Source organism: Zonotrichia albicollis, chromosome W, assembly GCF_047830755.1.
Source record: "Zonotrichia albicollis isolate bZonAlb1 chromosome W, bZonAlb1.hap1, whole genome shotgun sequence".
NCBI lineage: Eukaryota > Metazoa > Chordata > Aves > Passeriformes > Passerellidae > Zonotrichia > Zonotrichia albicollis.
Window position 1 is genome coordinate 2,216,360 of NC_133859.1, and position 16,017 is coordinate 2,232,376.

The 16,017-nt window shown below is 45.9% G+C and overlaps 1 protein-coding gene across 1 annotated transcript in view; it reads left to right on the plus strand.

Annotated features, from left to right (window-relative positions):
• Positions 1-16,017, plus strand: part of LOC141726803 (uncharacterized) — a 64,804-nt gene that overhangs the window by 475 nt on the left and 48,312 nt on the right. The window lies entirely within an intron of this gene.

Sequence of the window (16,017 nt, forward strand, 5' to 3'; positions counted from 1 at the left end):
ACGTGTACGCGCGGCTTTCCATGTCTCCTGTTCTTCTATTGCCTTGCATAGGGCCTCTTCTACTTTCCCCCACGCTTTGAGGCTTTTACCACTGCCTGAGGACTTAGTGTCCTCTGCTAAGCTGGCAGTGCATTTCTTCCACACTTCCGAATATATTTACCGGACGTTCGATTGTCCCCAGGTCTTGGAGCCTTGCAATAGCAAGATTAATATTCCTGAGCTCACATTTAATTCCCCATTGCTCATGAGCCTGACTTACGACCCTCGCTGTGGATTCCATGGTCCACGCTGGTCCGGAGGCATACCTCCCGCTGCGCTAGGCCAGCTGTGCTATTACAGTGACCTTAGATGGTCACTGTGGTGAGAGAAGGACGAGAATCTTGTTTCTTGATCAGAAGGCTTGATTTATTCATATAAGATATATAATACATTATAACTATACTAAAAAGAATAAGAAGAGAAGTTGCAGAGGCTGCTAAGCTAAGAATAGAATAGAAGGAATGAATAACAAAGTTCTGTGTCCAGGGAATCTGTCTTTGAGCTGCTCCTGTGATTGGCCTTTAATGGTACACATGGAAGATGAGCCAATCACAGGGACACCTGCTACATTTCACAGCAGCTGATAACAATTGTTTACATTCTTCTTCTGGGGCTCTGCTTCCCAGAAGATGGACAAATCCCAAAGAAAGGATTTCTATGAAAAAATGTCTGCGACACTGTGCAGCCGCCATCCTCTGTCCAGGCGAATTCCCGTTCCCCGGGCGCTGATCGTCTCCCGGGTTTTCGGCACCAGTTGTTGCCTTCTGATACAAGGCAAGGCGACCTGGTTCTGAGGAACAGCACGGCGACCCAACTCTCCAGGGTCGCTCGGGCTAGTGAGCAGGCAGACACCAATGTGGTGGATGGTCAAAAGGCGTTTATTATCTCTTCTTGTGGGGTTTTATAGTCTAAGGGGTTCTCTACGTCAGAGGGGATCTGCCTTTACTATCTATGGTTAGTAAGGAGTGGAAAGTTACTGGGTGTGGAATGGAAAGTTACTGGCACTACTGTTAAGGGGGCTACATTCCTAGGGTAATTTCTTATCTTAGGGGAAAAGAGGGTCCTGCCTTTCCATTACATCACGTGATCTTCCAACCGCCTGTCCCTATCTACCACAACTGACAGAGTCAGAATACGACCTGACACCCTGTTGGTCAGGGTGTTGGTAGCAGTCCAATTGGAATGGTGGCTGCAGTCCTCCTGCAGTGGCAGATGTAGTTCTATTGGAGCAGTGATCCTGTAGAAGAGTGTAGTCTTCCTCTGAAGATCCAGTGGAAAAGTCAGCTGCTCCTCTGGGAACCCAGTGGAAAGGCTGTTCTTGTGTCCCAAAATCTCAGATTATATCCATTTAGGAATGCTTGGCTTCTCCCTCTGGGTGGAGCATCTCACAATGGGATGCTGCGATTTTTATCAGTCATGCAGTGACACTCAATAGCCCATTAACAGCAGATGTCTCCCCGGAGGGAGGATTGGTTTGTGGAAGAGATAAAGAATACTGTCCAATTAACAGAAGGTAACTGCCACACCTCTAACAGATGGCAAATAGAATACACGCATTGCCTTGCAATCTAGGACAAGGGGGTGAACCCTCATGGTTTGCATGCTGGAAAAATCTGGCAAACTGATGTCACACACATCCCTGAATTTGGCTGTTTAAAATATGCATGTCTCAATTGATACTTTTTCATCAGCAATATGGGCTACAGTACACACAAGAGAAAAATGTCGGGATGCCATCGCACACTGGTGATCAGCTTTTGTAGCTTTGGGCATCCCTCACACCATCAAAACAGACAATGGCCCTTCATACACTTCACAGAAAACTAGACAATTTTTACAACTCGGGGTGTGGCACACTAAACTGGTATCCTCCATTTTGCAACTAGACAAGCAGTAGTGGAAAGAGTGCATGGTAATTTAAAAGGTATACTTAATAAACAAAAGGGAGGTTGTTGCAGTCAAGTAGAAAAAATATTCAAGAGAGGCCTCATAAAATCAGGCCTGCTCTGTTAGATCAGTGGCTGGCACTTTGCAAGTTCCCATGTGAAAAGAATCCTGGCATGAACACTTCGTTAACATAACAATCTGTTCCGGGGTGAAAAACAACTAGCACCTGCATAAACATTAAATCTGTCCCATGAGAATCAGCGAAGAAAGTATGTAAACAATTTAAGAATAAAGATATTTGATGGACATGAAAAATACCTTTTACTAACCAATGGAGTAATTGGATATAAAGGTGTTGGAGATTTTTTCAGGGATGGCTTGGAAGGCAGCTGTGGGGGACAGGTTCTCACAGCCGGTTTCTGTAAACAGCAGAGGTTCTCAGGTTGTTTTTAATTTCAAGTAAAAGTGACAAACATAAAGGCCTTGAGAGCCTTGCACATCAGAGTTCTCAGGCAGCTTTCTCATAACAAGTGGATGTTCTATCTTTGGCTGTTTTGGGAAAGCAAAAATAATTCTGAGAACCCAAATCTTGGTATTGGAAACATAAGGAGGGGTTGGTATGTTATCTCTGACCTATTGTGAGCTCAGATTTTGCAATATGCATGAACTTAATTAACACGGTTATAAAAAGTGATTGATTGATGAATAAACCGGAGTCAGATGCTGAACAAGGAAGTTGGGTCTCTCCCTCCATTCTTCAATAGAAAGGTACTAACCAATTGGAGTCACACAAAAAGTAGGTAAAACTATAAAAAAGGAGAACATGCAGCAATAAAAAAAAGCCTTGGATACATTGCTCGCTGTGTCGTGTCCATCCTTCTCTATAATGACAGGAGGCATGTGGTGAGACCCCACAGAGCAGAATAGCTAAAGCTATATAAACACTAAATCGTTTAGCAGTATTAGAAAAGTCCCAGAACCCAGTTATTTTAAATCACTTTTTATCACTACAATCATCCTGTGATGTTCAGCTGCCCAAACCCAAAGTAATGGTGAGAGACCTCCTCACCAATACATGGGGGGAAGGGTCCTTGAGATCTTAGTACTTTAAAAAAAGAGATATGCATGTTTTTCAACAGACAATGTTACATGTTGGATACCTGCCAGATGTGTCCAGCTTGGGACCACAGGCAGCAATCCTCCTGATGACCCCTCAACAGACATCACAGTCATGTAACCAGAACAGCTGATCACCTACCTCATGGAAAGCTGAGACTCTAGAAGTTAGAGTTATTTCATTTGTTTACAAACTCTTTTTCTGTTTACAGATTGTTTTTCTGGTAGTTGGGTTTTTCTCTAACAGTTCTAAGGGTTAAATAGTTTAAGAGTTAAATAGTTTTTTGTTTTTAGAGATTAGTTGTAACTTGTAACTTCTAAGAAAATAGCCTGTGACATGTTAGCCTGAAAAGATAGTAGTTCTCACCTAACAGCTCCTAGACATGAATGCTGCAGCTCCAGTGATGCATAGCCTCATGCAAATTAAACCCATGCTGTCCTCTGCCACCCTGTTTGCAAGGGGCTTTTGCAGAGACGTGACAGAGAGGAGGTTGCACTTTTTAATAAAGAAAGGAGGTGTCAGAGTATGTCACAGCACAAGCTGGCTTGTACTGGGCAATTAATTAGGCTATAAATAAGAAACCTAGATGGTTCCATAAACTGACCTCTGGGTTGACAGACAGGAACCTCAACCAATTACATTCCAGCTTAAGCTGTAGACATCTCACTGGTCCAGCAGCTGGGTGGGGTTAAAAGATCAGACCAATGAGCTATCCAGTCAAACCTCCTTTATAAAGAGGGATTGAACCAATAAACATTCTCTATTGCCACATGGATATTGGGGTGTGTGTTGTCCCTGTCTCTGATCACCGACTCCACAGAACAAGTCGTCCCATGTGTAATATTTGTCTTCTGGAAAAACTGCTACACATGCTGAAGCCCTACGTCCCAGGAAGTGGTTGGACATTCTATCTGATGGGAAGTCGAGAATAAACTTTTTTTCCTCTTTGCTTATGCATGTGCAATTTTTCACTTTTTTTTGTTTTGGTTAACTGTCTTATCTCAACCTACTAGTTGTTTTCCATTTTATTTTCTCTCCCCTGTCCTGCTGGGAAGGGGAGTGATAGAGTGTCTTGGTGGGCATCTGGTGTCCAGCCAAGGTCAATGCACTAGACCAGCGTAGTTACATTGATTTTTGTGAATAAATGATCACTATTATGTTTCAAAGAATGATAAACCACTGAAAGGAAAAAAGAAAGTCTAATAAATGTCCCTGGAGAGATAAGTCACTGATAGTAGTCAGAAATCCCTTTGAAACATATATGACTTACTGTAATTTGAGACCAATTCTTCAGCAGACTGTCTGGTCACAGGAAGACAATACTAAATGAATCATACTACTATTTCAGAAACTTAAACCCTTCTCTCACTCCTCACTTGTGTCTCCAGTTCTCCATTACACAGGTCCTGGTTTGCCCTGGTTTAGGGTAAATTTGGGAGAGAGCCCCCAAAGGGGATCCTCTAGGAAAGCAGATTCAATCGGCCCCTCCCCCCAATCGGTCGGGAAGAAAATACCTCCTTGGAGAAAAGTGGAAAAAACCTGTTTATTAAACAATAAAACCTAAACAATATTAAACAATAAAACCCCTTGCTGTTCTAAAAGAGATGACAAACTGAGAAAATCCCCTCCCCGGGTGGCAGTTCAGCTCACTCAATCTCTTATCAGTCCCTCCGCTGCTGGAAATGTCACGGCCCAGGCCTGGCCCGGTGGGCCATAGGTGTGAGCTGCCGGTGCTCTTCTGGGTGTTCAGTCCAGAGCAGGTTTAAACAGGTCCAAAGAAAAAGGAAAAAAAACCCCACAGTCCAGGAAACTTCTTTGCCTCATGTAATGGGTTAAAAACTTTAAGTTTGTTCATCAAAGCTGACAAAGTTATTCCAGTAAGACTGTTGCATCACCTCTAGTTTGTTTAAGTAAATTTCCAGACTTAAAAGGATAAGGAAGGTGAAACCAAAAGACAATAGGTTTCACAAACATTTGTTTATCTGTTTAGTAAACTGTTAATATGGGTGGAGGGTTTGCTATGATTGTTAACACAGTATCAGCTTATCTGCTCAGTAAACCTAAGATTCCAGGAACTCAGCAGATTGAGCCTAAAAATTCCAGGAATCAGACAAAGGAAAATTACCGACCTTCATCTTCAGACCCCGGGAGGTGGACTATGACCACCTAAACACAAAAGAAGAATACGCAGAGTACTACACATCAACCCGGAAGAAGGACTGTATAAGAACTCCACAGAAAATCAGAAGAGTGCGGCAGTGGCGGAGAGGACACTCCCCTGTTGCCCAGCGCTGATTTGCTTATAGCTTTGCCCGCTGTAATCAATAAATTCTCTTGGTTTTACTTGGAAAATTGTTGTCTCAATTTATAACACCTCAGCTAGCTAAAACTAACTAAAAGCAAAGAAGATCTCTGTCCCGCTGTCTGTCTATCCGCAGACAACAGAGTCCAGGAGCAGGAATGTGAAGGAGTGAGTGCAGTGTCTGAAAACAAACTGCGCGCTTCTTCACTCCCCCCTTCACACTCTGCAACAAGTCTTAAAGGTGCAAAACTTATTATTCAGCATAAACAGAACAAGACGATTAGGGATAAAAGCATCATATAGTCAACCTAGGACAGAAGCATAAAAGGCTTGATGAGCAACTTAATTTGCAAATACTGTTAAGAGATGTTAGGAGCCTAGCAACCTCCTTGTCTTGGCGATAGTTTATTATCCCAAACCATTTGGGGACCTTTTGATCTGTTTTGTTTTGTTTGTGCCCGAGGTGGCTGTTGCCCCTGCTCTACCCCCTATCCTCCCTGGCTCTAGGACTACCGTGGTGAATGGGAGCCAAGTCAGGGTTTCCAGAGGGAGTTGGGAGCCCAGCGAGACAAGAGACAGCCAGCCCTTCCTTTTCCGCTCGGGTCATTCAACTGGACATGTGCAGCCGGTATCTCTGACCAGAGATCCTGCTCTTTCTGTGGGTTTTGCCTGCTTCTTTTTGTTTGGTTGTTTTGTTTTGGGTTTTTTTTGGTTTTTTGTTTGTTTTTTGGTTTTTTGGTTTTTTTTTTTTACTTCGGCACTGTGACTGCGCTTGCCGGCTTGGCTTCTTCTGCTGCTCTTCTGTCAGGAAGCCCAGAGCCAGTGTGTGCCCCAACAAGACCCGGGAATACCCTTGTTTTTCCTGCCGAGGGGCTGCTCCCCCACCCTTCATACAGCCTGGACCCAAAGAACCAGCCAGTGCCAGTGAGAAATCCCAGGGACCCTTTTCCTTACTCTGTTCGGGAGCTGGACTGCTGCTGCCCAACCCCTGCTGTACTTCTGCCATTGCTCTGGAATTGTGCTACACTGTAGTGTTAGGAAAATTAATCCACAAACTTCAGAGGTTTATGTCCAAAAAAGAGACAGAGGAGTCCTTTTACGTTATTTGAATAAAGGGAGAGGCCATAGGGCATTCCCCTGGGATCTCTCAAATTTTTGGAGGACGCAGCCTCCCTTTTTATCCTAATTTCCTGGCTGCATTTCCCTTCTCTCTTTCCCCATTGGCTGAGGTACCTGAAAGGTACAGACTTCCCGATATGCCTGATACTGAAGATTTCCCTCTAATGTATAACCCTCCCTTTTAATTTTTATTTGATATGAAATTTAGGGGTTTTTCTTCCCCATTATTTCTTTCATCTTTCGATGTCTAATTTCATTTATCAGCAAACCTAAAGTTTATTTGTAAAAGCAAATATCTTTTTCCATTCGTCAATCAGTGGAATCCTTCCCATTATTTCTTTTATCTCCCAGTGCTAGCTTTATCTACCAGCAGACCCACAGTCTGTTTGTAAAGACAAATCCGCTATTCCTCTGAGTAGCTTTTCACCCCCTGCCTGCCGGGAGATCCTGCCATTCCAGCTTGCTTCTCCTGAGGTTCCTGCTACAGCTTCTTTTGCTGTCCTGAGGAGGCACCAAGATTGACTCCCCGTGTGAAATTGTAAAAGAAGCCCCTTCCCCTCTAGCCGTCTTCATCCGCTATTTCCCACGTGAGAGAGAGATGGCTGGACTCTCTTCACAGTGCTCCCTGCAGCCGCAGGTGAGTCATTGCACCGTCATTGCCTGGTGGGGGATCTGTCAGTGCCCCTGCCAGCTGTGACTGTAACCACACCAAAAGGGAAAGTGCTTGCAGCCAAGAGAAGGCTGTTACTGGGTTTCTGGGGAGGAGTGGCTAAGGCTATTGTCAACTTGCTCCCCTCATCTTGTAAATTCATCGTCTTGGTCCCCATGAAGATGGGTTTTCCCAATAAGGAGGCAATAATTCTTCACTTGGGGATTTTAGTGTCTTGTTGCTGTTATGTCTATGCAAAGGATTTCTTGATTATCTTATCCATTCCTTGAGCTAGTTACAAAAAGTATCTTACATCACATAGTTTCTATTTTAATATTACGCTATAGACTAAAAACTATATTTACCACACTACTTAAAAGAGATTAATACAGCATAATTTTCCAACATAACACATATAGTATTCATTTTACTATTGGTGAAGAGACAATCATATAATGCACATTTTTCACAAATATTTTGCATTCATTTAAATTTTTTTCTTTCATTTTCTGCGCCTTGTAGGCACCGTTATTTTTTTGTTAATAATCAGGGGTTTTCTTCGCTTTCACCCGGCTATGCATTTCTCTCATTGGCAAAAAGGGATTAATGGAGCTCTTCTCTTTAGAGGAAACATTAATTCCGGGATGTTTTCTCCTGAAATTTGTCTTGAAACTGAGACACTCCTCCAACCGACGACTCCCTCCTGCCCAGTTGCTTAAGCCCAGCCCAGTATCCTGGGCACCCAGAGTCTCTGTCTAGGTTGAGGGACTCAACTCTCACTTATCTGTTTGCTGGTTCAATCAGTTGCAAAGCTGAGCATGTATCCCAGAAGCACACGGAGAGCGCACTGACATGTCTGGTTACAGAGACTGCCCCAGACAAGGTGCTGCCTTCAACAGCACCTAATATACAGGACCTGCATATAACATAAAAACAGACAGCTGTCCTGGTTTAGGGCAAATTTGGGAGAAAACCTCCAAAAGGGGGCCCCTCCAGAAAGCAAACCCACACGGCCCCTCCCCCAAACAGGCACAGCACCCCCCGGCCCACAAAATGAACAATTCTGTATGACATCACTCTTTCACCGCTCTGAAAAAGATAAATTCAGAAAGGGATACAAGCATCATAATGCCAACCTAGGACATTCCAACTCTCATCCCCATATCATCAACATACTACCACATATCATGCATTTTATTCACATAAAACTTCCATCTGTTCCCCCAAAAATTACAAGCAATACCCATCATGCCCTCATCACATCCCCACACCGGACCACTGAATCCAGGCCCCATACTACAGAGCTGCAGGATTCCCCCCTTTCACTTTACTCACTCAAAACTCCATCTTTCACTTGCTCAGACCTTCGACACTTACACATTTCCTTCTATCTCATGTCTGTATGGTTTATTGTACAGACAATGGCAGTAACATCCAACAAACAGTGATATTTGCATATCAGTCACACCCCACAATCAGATCTCCCTGAGGTACACGTGTTGTTCCATCTCTTTGCATTATCCACCATGTGCAACCTGGTCCCTGAGCAAAGACAATCCCACAAATGAGTTTGTCTGTACTCGAGGCAGAATTGATCCACACAGTCTTCCCTAACAAACCTCTGACATGTACCACTGGAACTTTATCTCCATCTATTGTATTCAGGGACTCAGACTGGGCAGGACCTGCTCGGTTGGTGGAACCTCGGGTGTTAACTAACCAGGTGCCTTTGCTAAATGCTGCTCCCAATATTTGAAAGATCCCCCACCCAAGGCTTTCAACTGGGATTTTAGTAGCCCATTGTACCTCTACTTTTCCTGTAGCTGGTGCATGGTAGGGTGTCGGTTTTTAGCTGTTTGAAGGGCCTGGAAAGGCCCGGAGTGGCCTTGGGGCAGCCCGCGTATCAAAGGACGAGAAGAGGCTTCAGTTCTTCTTTTGGTCTTTATGTTTATTAATTGTTTATCTAAAAGATTTTCTTTCGGCCCGACAGAGATCTGCTCAGCAGCCAGCCATGAGCACGCTGTGTAGCCCTCCGGGCAGTCGCCCATCTTTATACCCATGGTTACGTGTACAATATTTATCATTTTTCCCCAATCCTTTTTATTTTTATTGTCCGGTGCACTTTTAGTAATGACCAATTCGAAAGTGCCACCATCACCATAGAAGATGGAGGAGAAGAAGAAGAAGAAGAAGGACAGGACACGCCCCAATTCCCCCATCTTACTTCTCTAAACCCCCCTGTACAGAAATCCTAAACCCTGTGTCTCACCCTCTAATTAACTAATCCCTTCACCATTCACCCCGGTGAAGTCCTCCTGTCCTCATACAGGTGTCGTCTCCTGTGTAGGATCAAAGTCCAGCCACCAGACACTTCTGGCAACATTCCAGGACTCCCGAGCCCCCCAAGGGTGGTCTCGGTGGCTCGGCACCTCAGTCCTGAGGTGCTGAGATCCCACAGTAGGGGATATGGTACACCCACTCAATGCCATGTTCCCTAGCCCAGGTGTTGATAAGGCTGTTCTTGAAATGAGTCCCATCATCTGACTCAATCCTCTCAGGGGCACCATGCCTCCAAAGGACCTGCTTTTCAAGGCCCAGGATGGTGTTTCAGACTGTAGCATGAGACACAGGGTAGGTTCCCAACCGTCCAGTGGTGGCTTCTACCATGGTCAGCACGTAGCGCTTGCCTTGGTGTGTCTGGGGCAGTGTGATATAGTCAATCTGCCCAGCCTCCCCATACTTGTACTTGGACCACTGCCAACCATACCAGAGGGGCTTCACTCTCTTGGCCTGCTTGACCACAGCACACGTCTCACAGTCATGGATAACCTAAGAAATACTGTCCATGGTTAGATGCACCCCTCGGTCTCGTGCCCACTTATAGGTGGCATCCTTGCTCTGATGGCCTGAGGCATCATGGGTCCATTGAGCTAGGAATAACTCTTCCTTATGTTCCCAATCTAGGTCTATTTTGGACACCCCTATATTTGCAGCTTGGTCTACCTGCTGATTGTTTTGGTGCTCCTCATTGGCTCTACTCTTGGGGACATGGGCATCTACATGGCAGACCTTCACAGGTAGCCTCCCTACCCTGGTAGCGATATCTTTCCACTCATTAGCAGCCCAAATTGGTTTTCCTCTATGCTGCCAGTTAGCCTCTTTCTACCTCTCCAGCCATCCCCACAGAGCATTGTCTACCATCCATGAATCAGTGTAGAGATAGAGCTTTGGCCACTTCTCTCTTTCTGCAATGTCTAGGGCCAGTCGAACCGCTTTGAGTTCCGCAAGTTGACTTGATCCACCTTCTCCTTCAGTGGCCTCTGCGACCTGTCGTGTGGGGCTCCATACGGCTGCTTTCCACTTCCGGTTCATCCCTACGATGTGACAGGAACCGCCAGTGAAAAGAGCCTAGTGTCTTTCCTCTGGTGGCAGTAGGTTACATGGAGGAGCCTCTTTGTCCGGTTTATCTCGGCTGTTTGAGGGGCCTGGAAAGGCCCGGAGTGGCCTTGGGGCAGCCCGCGTATCGAAGGACGAGAAGAGGCTTCAGTTCTTCTTTCAGTTTTTATGTTTATTAATTGTTTATCTAAAAGATGTTCTTTCAGCCGAACAGAGATCTGCTCAGCAGTCAGCCATGGGCACACTGTCTGCCCTCCCGGGCAGCCACGTATCTTTATGCCCATTGTTACGCGTACAATATTTATCATTTTTCCCCAATACCATCTATTCTTATAACTCGGTGCACTCTCAGTAATAACCAATCCAAAAATGCCACCGTGGCCAAAGAAGATGGAGGAGAAGAGGAAGAAGAAGGAGGACAGGACACACCCCAATTCCTCCATCTTACTCCTCCAAACCCCCCTGTACATAAATCTTAAACCTTGTGTCTCACTCTCTAATTAACTAATCCCTTCACCATTCACCCCGGTGAAGCCCTCATCCTTGTCGTCTCCTGTGTAGGACCAAAGTCCAGCCACCAGACACTTCTGGCAACATTCCAGGACTCCCGAGCCCCCCAAGGTGGTCTCGGAGGCTCAGCATCTCAGGACTGAGATCTTGAGATCCGACACCTCTTCAGCATGTGTCACTGGTTCTTGTTCTTCATCTGTGACACCAAAATTCTCACCTTCCGGCCAATTTGTAATGACCTCCAAAATCCCAGGGCAATTCAGTTTACCTATATGGGTGCGCTGTGTGATAAGAGCAATCCACTTGCTCCATGTAGCACTGGTGGCATTGTGAGTGGAAGGAACCTTGCCTTTAAACATCCACCCCAGCACCGGTACTCAGGGTGCCAGCAGGAATTGCGCTTCTGTACCAATCACCTCTGCGGTGGCTTGGACTCCTTCATAGGCAGCCAAGATTTCTTTCTCTGTTGGAGTGTAGTTGGCTTCAGACCCTCTGTAGCTTTGATTCCAAAATCCCAGTGGTCAACCCCGAGTCTCCCCAGGCAGCTTCTGCCAAAGGCTCCAGGACAAGCCATGGTTCCCGGCTGCAGAGTAGAGCACATTCTTCACATCCGGTCCCGTTCTGACTGGGCCAAGGGCTACTGCATGAGCGATCTCCTGCTTGATCTGTGCAAAGGCTTGTTGCTGCTCAGGGCCCCAGTGGAAATTGTTCTTCTTGCGGGTGACCAGGCAAAGAGGGCTCACGATCTGACTGTACTCAGGAATGTCTATTCTCCTCTATCTCATCCCTTAATTTCTGCAGACATCTTTCCACCACTGCGATTCTGGCATTTGTTGGGCCATGTACAGCATCCGCATCTGCTCAGAGCTTCTTTGCCATATCAAGCATGGTCTCATACCTCTCATCCCGCTTCGGTATGGCTAAAGCAGAAGCATATTCATGTGGCCCAAGTCGTACAAGTTTTCACGACATCACATACGTGCATGGTACTAAGTCTGGGTTCCTAGTTGTTACGTCATCTGAGAAGATAATCTGCCACTGCCATTTCTCTCAGGCATTTGGTACCTTGTTCTATGGTCTTCCACTGGGTTTGCTGCATATAGAGATCATCTGCACACAGGCATCTTTGTGCAACACTGTCCAAGACTCGTGCCCAGATGCTGTGAGTATTAGCCCCCCTCAACATTCCTTGGTCGATGACGGGATCATGTGACAGGGATCCCAAATGCCTCACTTCAGTGCCATCCAGAATAGTAGCCTCGCCTGCAGCATCCCAAAGACGGACTAACCAACTAATTAAGGATTCATCAGGTCTTTGAGTGTAATCCTTCCTGAGTGTAATCCTTCCTTAGGCCACAAAGGTCCTTCAGGGAAAAGGACTCAATATTGGCATCTGATCTTGCACCTGCTGCTTTGACTCCTGATTTTATGTCAGGAGGCATTGACGGTCCTTCTCCTGCATCATCATCATCATCATCATCATCATCATCATCATCATCATCATCTTCTTCATCATCCACTGGTCGATTAATCTTGTCCGTGCATTTTCCACTTCTAGTGCCTGTAGCAACAGCCATTGGTTGAGGCTTACTGTCTGGTTTAGCTACTGGCTTAGGCTCACTATCTGGTTTGTCTGCTGGCTTCAAGCCTGGGGTGTTGGCTGCCGCCTGAGTGACTGGGATAGCTGCTGATTTATCTCCCTGCCCCCCTGCCTCTGTCTGCTGTCCTGCAGTATCTAGCAGTGTGCGATAAGCATATGCCAGGGCCCAGCTCACTGCAATGATCTTTTTCTCCTTAGGGTCGTCATGGTACTTCTCTTTCAGGTATTTCCCCACATCAGCTGGGTTCTGAATTTGTTCATGTGGAAAGTCCCAGACTATCGGGTCAGTGAATTCTTTCAGGATTTGGCCCATATCCTCCCATTTCCCACACCACCCAGGATTTTCCACTCCTGGGTCTACTTCTGGGTCAGGGGTCTCATCAACCCCTCTAGAAATCACAGCCCTCATTCTAGAGAAGCAGCAGACTGTATAGAGGAAGCTTACCAGATTAAATACCAGAAAAATGGTGTCTTTAACATTCAGGGGAAACTGAACATTCTCCAATAGTGATGTAACAGATTCAGAGGAGAAGAAGGAAAGGAAAGGGTGAAAAGCCTCTTCCCCTGCTCCTCCTCTAGCAAACTGGATGCATAACCATAGCCACAAACCATTCATACCTGGAGCAGACCCCAGCATGTTTATAAACTTTTTACAAACCATTACCACCAAGCCCAGCAGGATAGCTATTCTGGTCCCTGCCCCTCTGCTGTAAAAACTATGGATTAGGGACAATACTAGCAGTATTTCTGGGTAAGAAAATAAACTTAGGGACCATAGAGGTATTAAGATCTCAAAAAACCTAGGGACCAGAAATGCATGCAAGCCTTCACCCCAAGAGACACTATGAATTCAAAAAGCATGGCTATTAACTGCTTTATACGAACACAGAGTAATGGCAACCAAAATGCATTCAAAACAGGGTTTTTTTCACTCTGTCTCGAGCCCCACTCATTGGGCACCAAATTTTGTCCTGGTTTAGGGCAAATTTGGGAGCAAACCTCCAAAAGGGGGCCTCTCCAGAAAGGAAACCCACACAGCCCCTCCCCCCAACTGGTTCAGGAAGAATTCCTCAGAGAGAAGTGGAAAGAACCTGTTAATTTAACAGGCACAGCACCTCCCCTGCACAAAAAATGAACAATTCTGGATAACACCACTCTTTCACCACTCTGAAAAAGATGACAAATTCAGAAAGCCTCTCTTGGGGGTGGTCGCCCTGTTCTCAGTCCCTCTGGCGCTGGGGTAGCTGCTGCAGCCACAAGGTGCAAACTCTCTGTGTTTCCTAGGTCCCGGTCTGGAGACGGTTCGAGTAGGTAAAAAAAAAGGGAAAGGTGAAACAGTCCAGGAAAAAATTTGGACTGCTTAGCTACTAACTAACGAGCAGAAGCAAAAAGTGAGAACAAAGCAGGAGCAAAGACTAGGCAAGAGCAAAGCGAAAAGCCAAGCAAAAAGCAAAAGCTGCACTATGTACTGTCCTGTCTGTGTGTCCCGCCAGCCATGGGGGAGCAGCTGATAAGAAACCAAAGCAAAACATTCACTCTTCAGAGCCAATCTTGAAGGCACAGAACATAATATCCAGCATAAACAGAACACACAAATGGGGATACAAGCATCATAATGTCACCCTAGGACAACAGCCAAGCCCCCTTTCTCCTCTGGTTGTGTTTTGCGGAGAAAAGAAGAAACCTCACAACTTTATAAAAGTTGTAAAGCTCGGTATGTTTATTTACAGCGCCGGAATCATGCAGAGAAAATTCTCCTCAAAAGGCATGCGTACCCCTGAAGATTTCAGACCTCCTTTTATCCCCCTTCCAAATGCATATGCATACAGTTTCACAATAGGTTCATACATATTCATTCCGCGTGACATTTATCGCCAGTTCTTCTTTATCAAAGGAATTCCTAGGTCGGGGGCAAATTGACCTCGTGGTCTTTTCTGTTTTTCTTTCTCTGTCTCCTTGCCGTCTCGGCATGCGAGTTTTCCTTCAGCTTTGGCCTCACAGACTTTTCACCGTTGTTAGACACTTCGCCTAATTCAGAATGGATCTCTACTCTGTCTCAGTTGGTAGAGATACAAAGTCACTAATGAAAGTTCACACACACTTTTGAGGATCCCTCAAGTACTGTCATGGACCTTCTGTCTACCTGGTAGCCCTGCCCCAGTCCCAGACCGTTTTACTTGCTTCATGGGTTCCTACTCAGGGCTAATTGAGCTTGACGCTGGATAGCAAGCATGAATGCACTCACAAGCTCATCCCCCAGGCACTCTACATTCACAAGTCCCCATGGGTATACCAACCTTAACCCTTGCCTGCCTTATGCCCCAGCCCAGCCCCAAGACCCTTCTGCTACTTGCTGGCAAGTACAGCTTGAAGTTTGCTAGCAAAGATGCTTGCACATGCATACCCACACAGCTGGTTTGGGGAAAATACAGACACCCAACTTCCCCCTGCCCCTCAGCAGCCAGATCTAGGTATGCATGCTGTGACTTGCAGTGCTGCTCCAGTCATTAGCATTGAGCCTCTCACTCGCCTCACTGATGCTGATTCCCCCCAATATCTGGCTTTCAGGACGCATGCTGTTCCCCACCCAGTGGCTGAAGATAAAAGATCCCCACTCATTCCAGTAGCTGATGCTGATCCCCCCTCCCCACTCCAGTAGTTGACACTACTGGCTGTGCAGCACCTATACCCCTAGTCTGACTCTAGTAGCAGACAACAAATTTTACTTGCACACACACAGATCGCATCGGTAGCTGGCACTCAGAACCCCACCACTTGCTCCAGTAGCTGACACCATAGGCCAGGGTCTCCAACACCCCCGGTTTGACTCCAGTAGATAACACCAAATCCATTTACTCTGGTCCTCCCAGCAGCTAGTCCCTGGTCTTTTCAGATCACATACATGTGTGTGTGCACACACCAAGTCATGTCAGTCCCTCAAGTAGCTGGTTTTCAGAATGCACACTGTTCCTACCCCAGTGGCTGGAGGTTAGACACCACTTGCTTCAGTAGCTGTCACCACAGGCCAGGGGTGCTTACACTCCCAGTCTGATTTCAATAGCTATCACCAAATTCACTCACACTAGTCACCCCAGTAGCTGGCACTCTGGGTTTAAAGTCTGCAGAACCCCTCCTAGATCCAAAAATCTGTGGCCCCTCAATGAATGATACTAGGACCCCCACTTGCTCCTTTCATAGAATCATAGAATATCCTGAGTTGGAAAGGACCCACAAGCATCATGGACGATCAACATGCAGGTACGTTTGCCAGAAAAGGAAGACCAAAGAAAATTTCCCCCCCACCCCGCCTCTCCTGGATAAATAAGACAGGAAAACTGGTGACACTCTGCATGGAGAGGGCTGAGATTGTTACCAATTTATTTTTTTTTGCCCCAGTT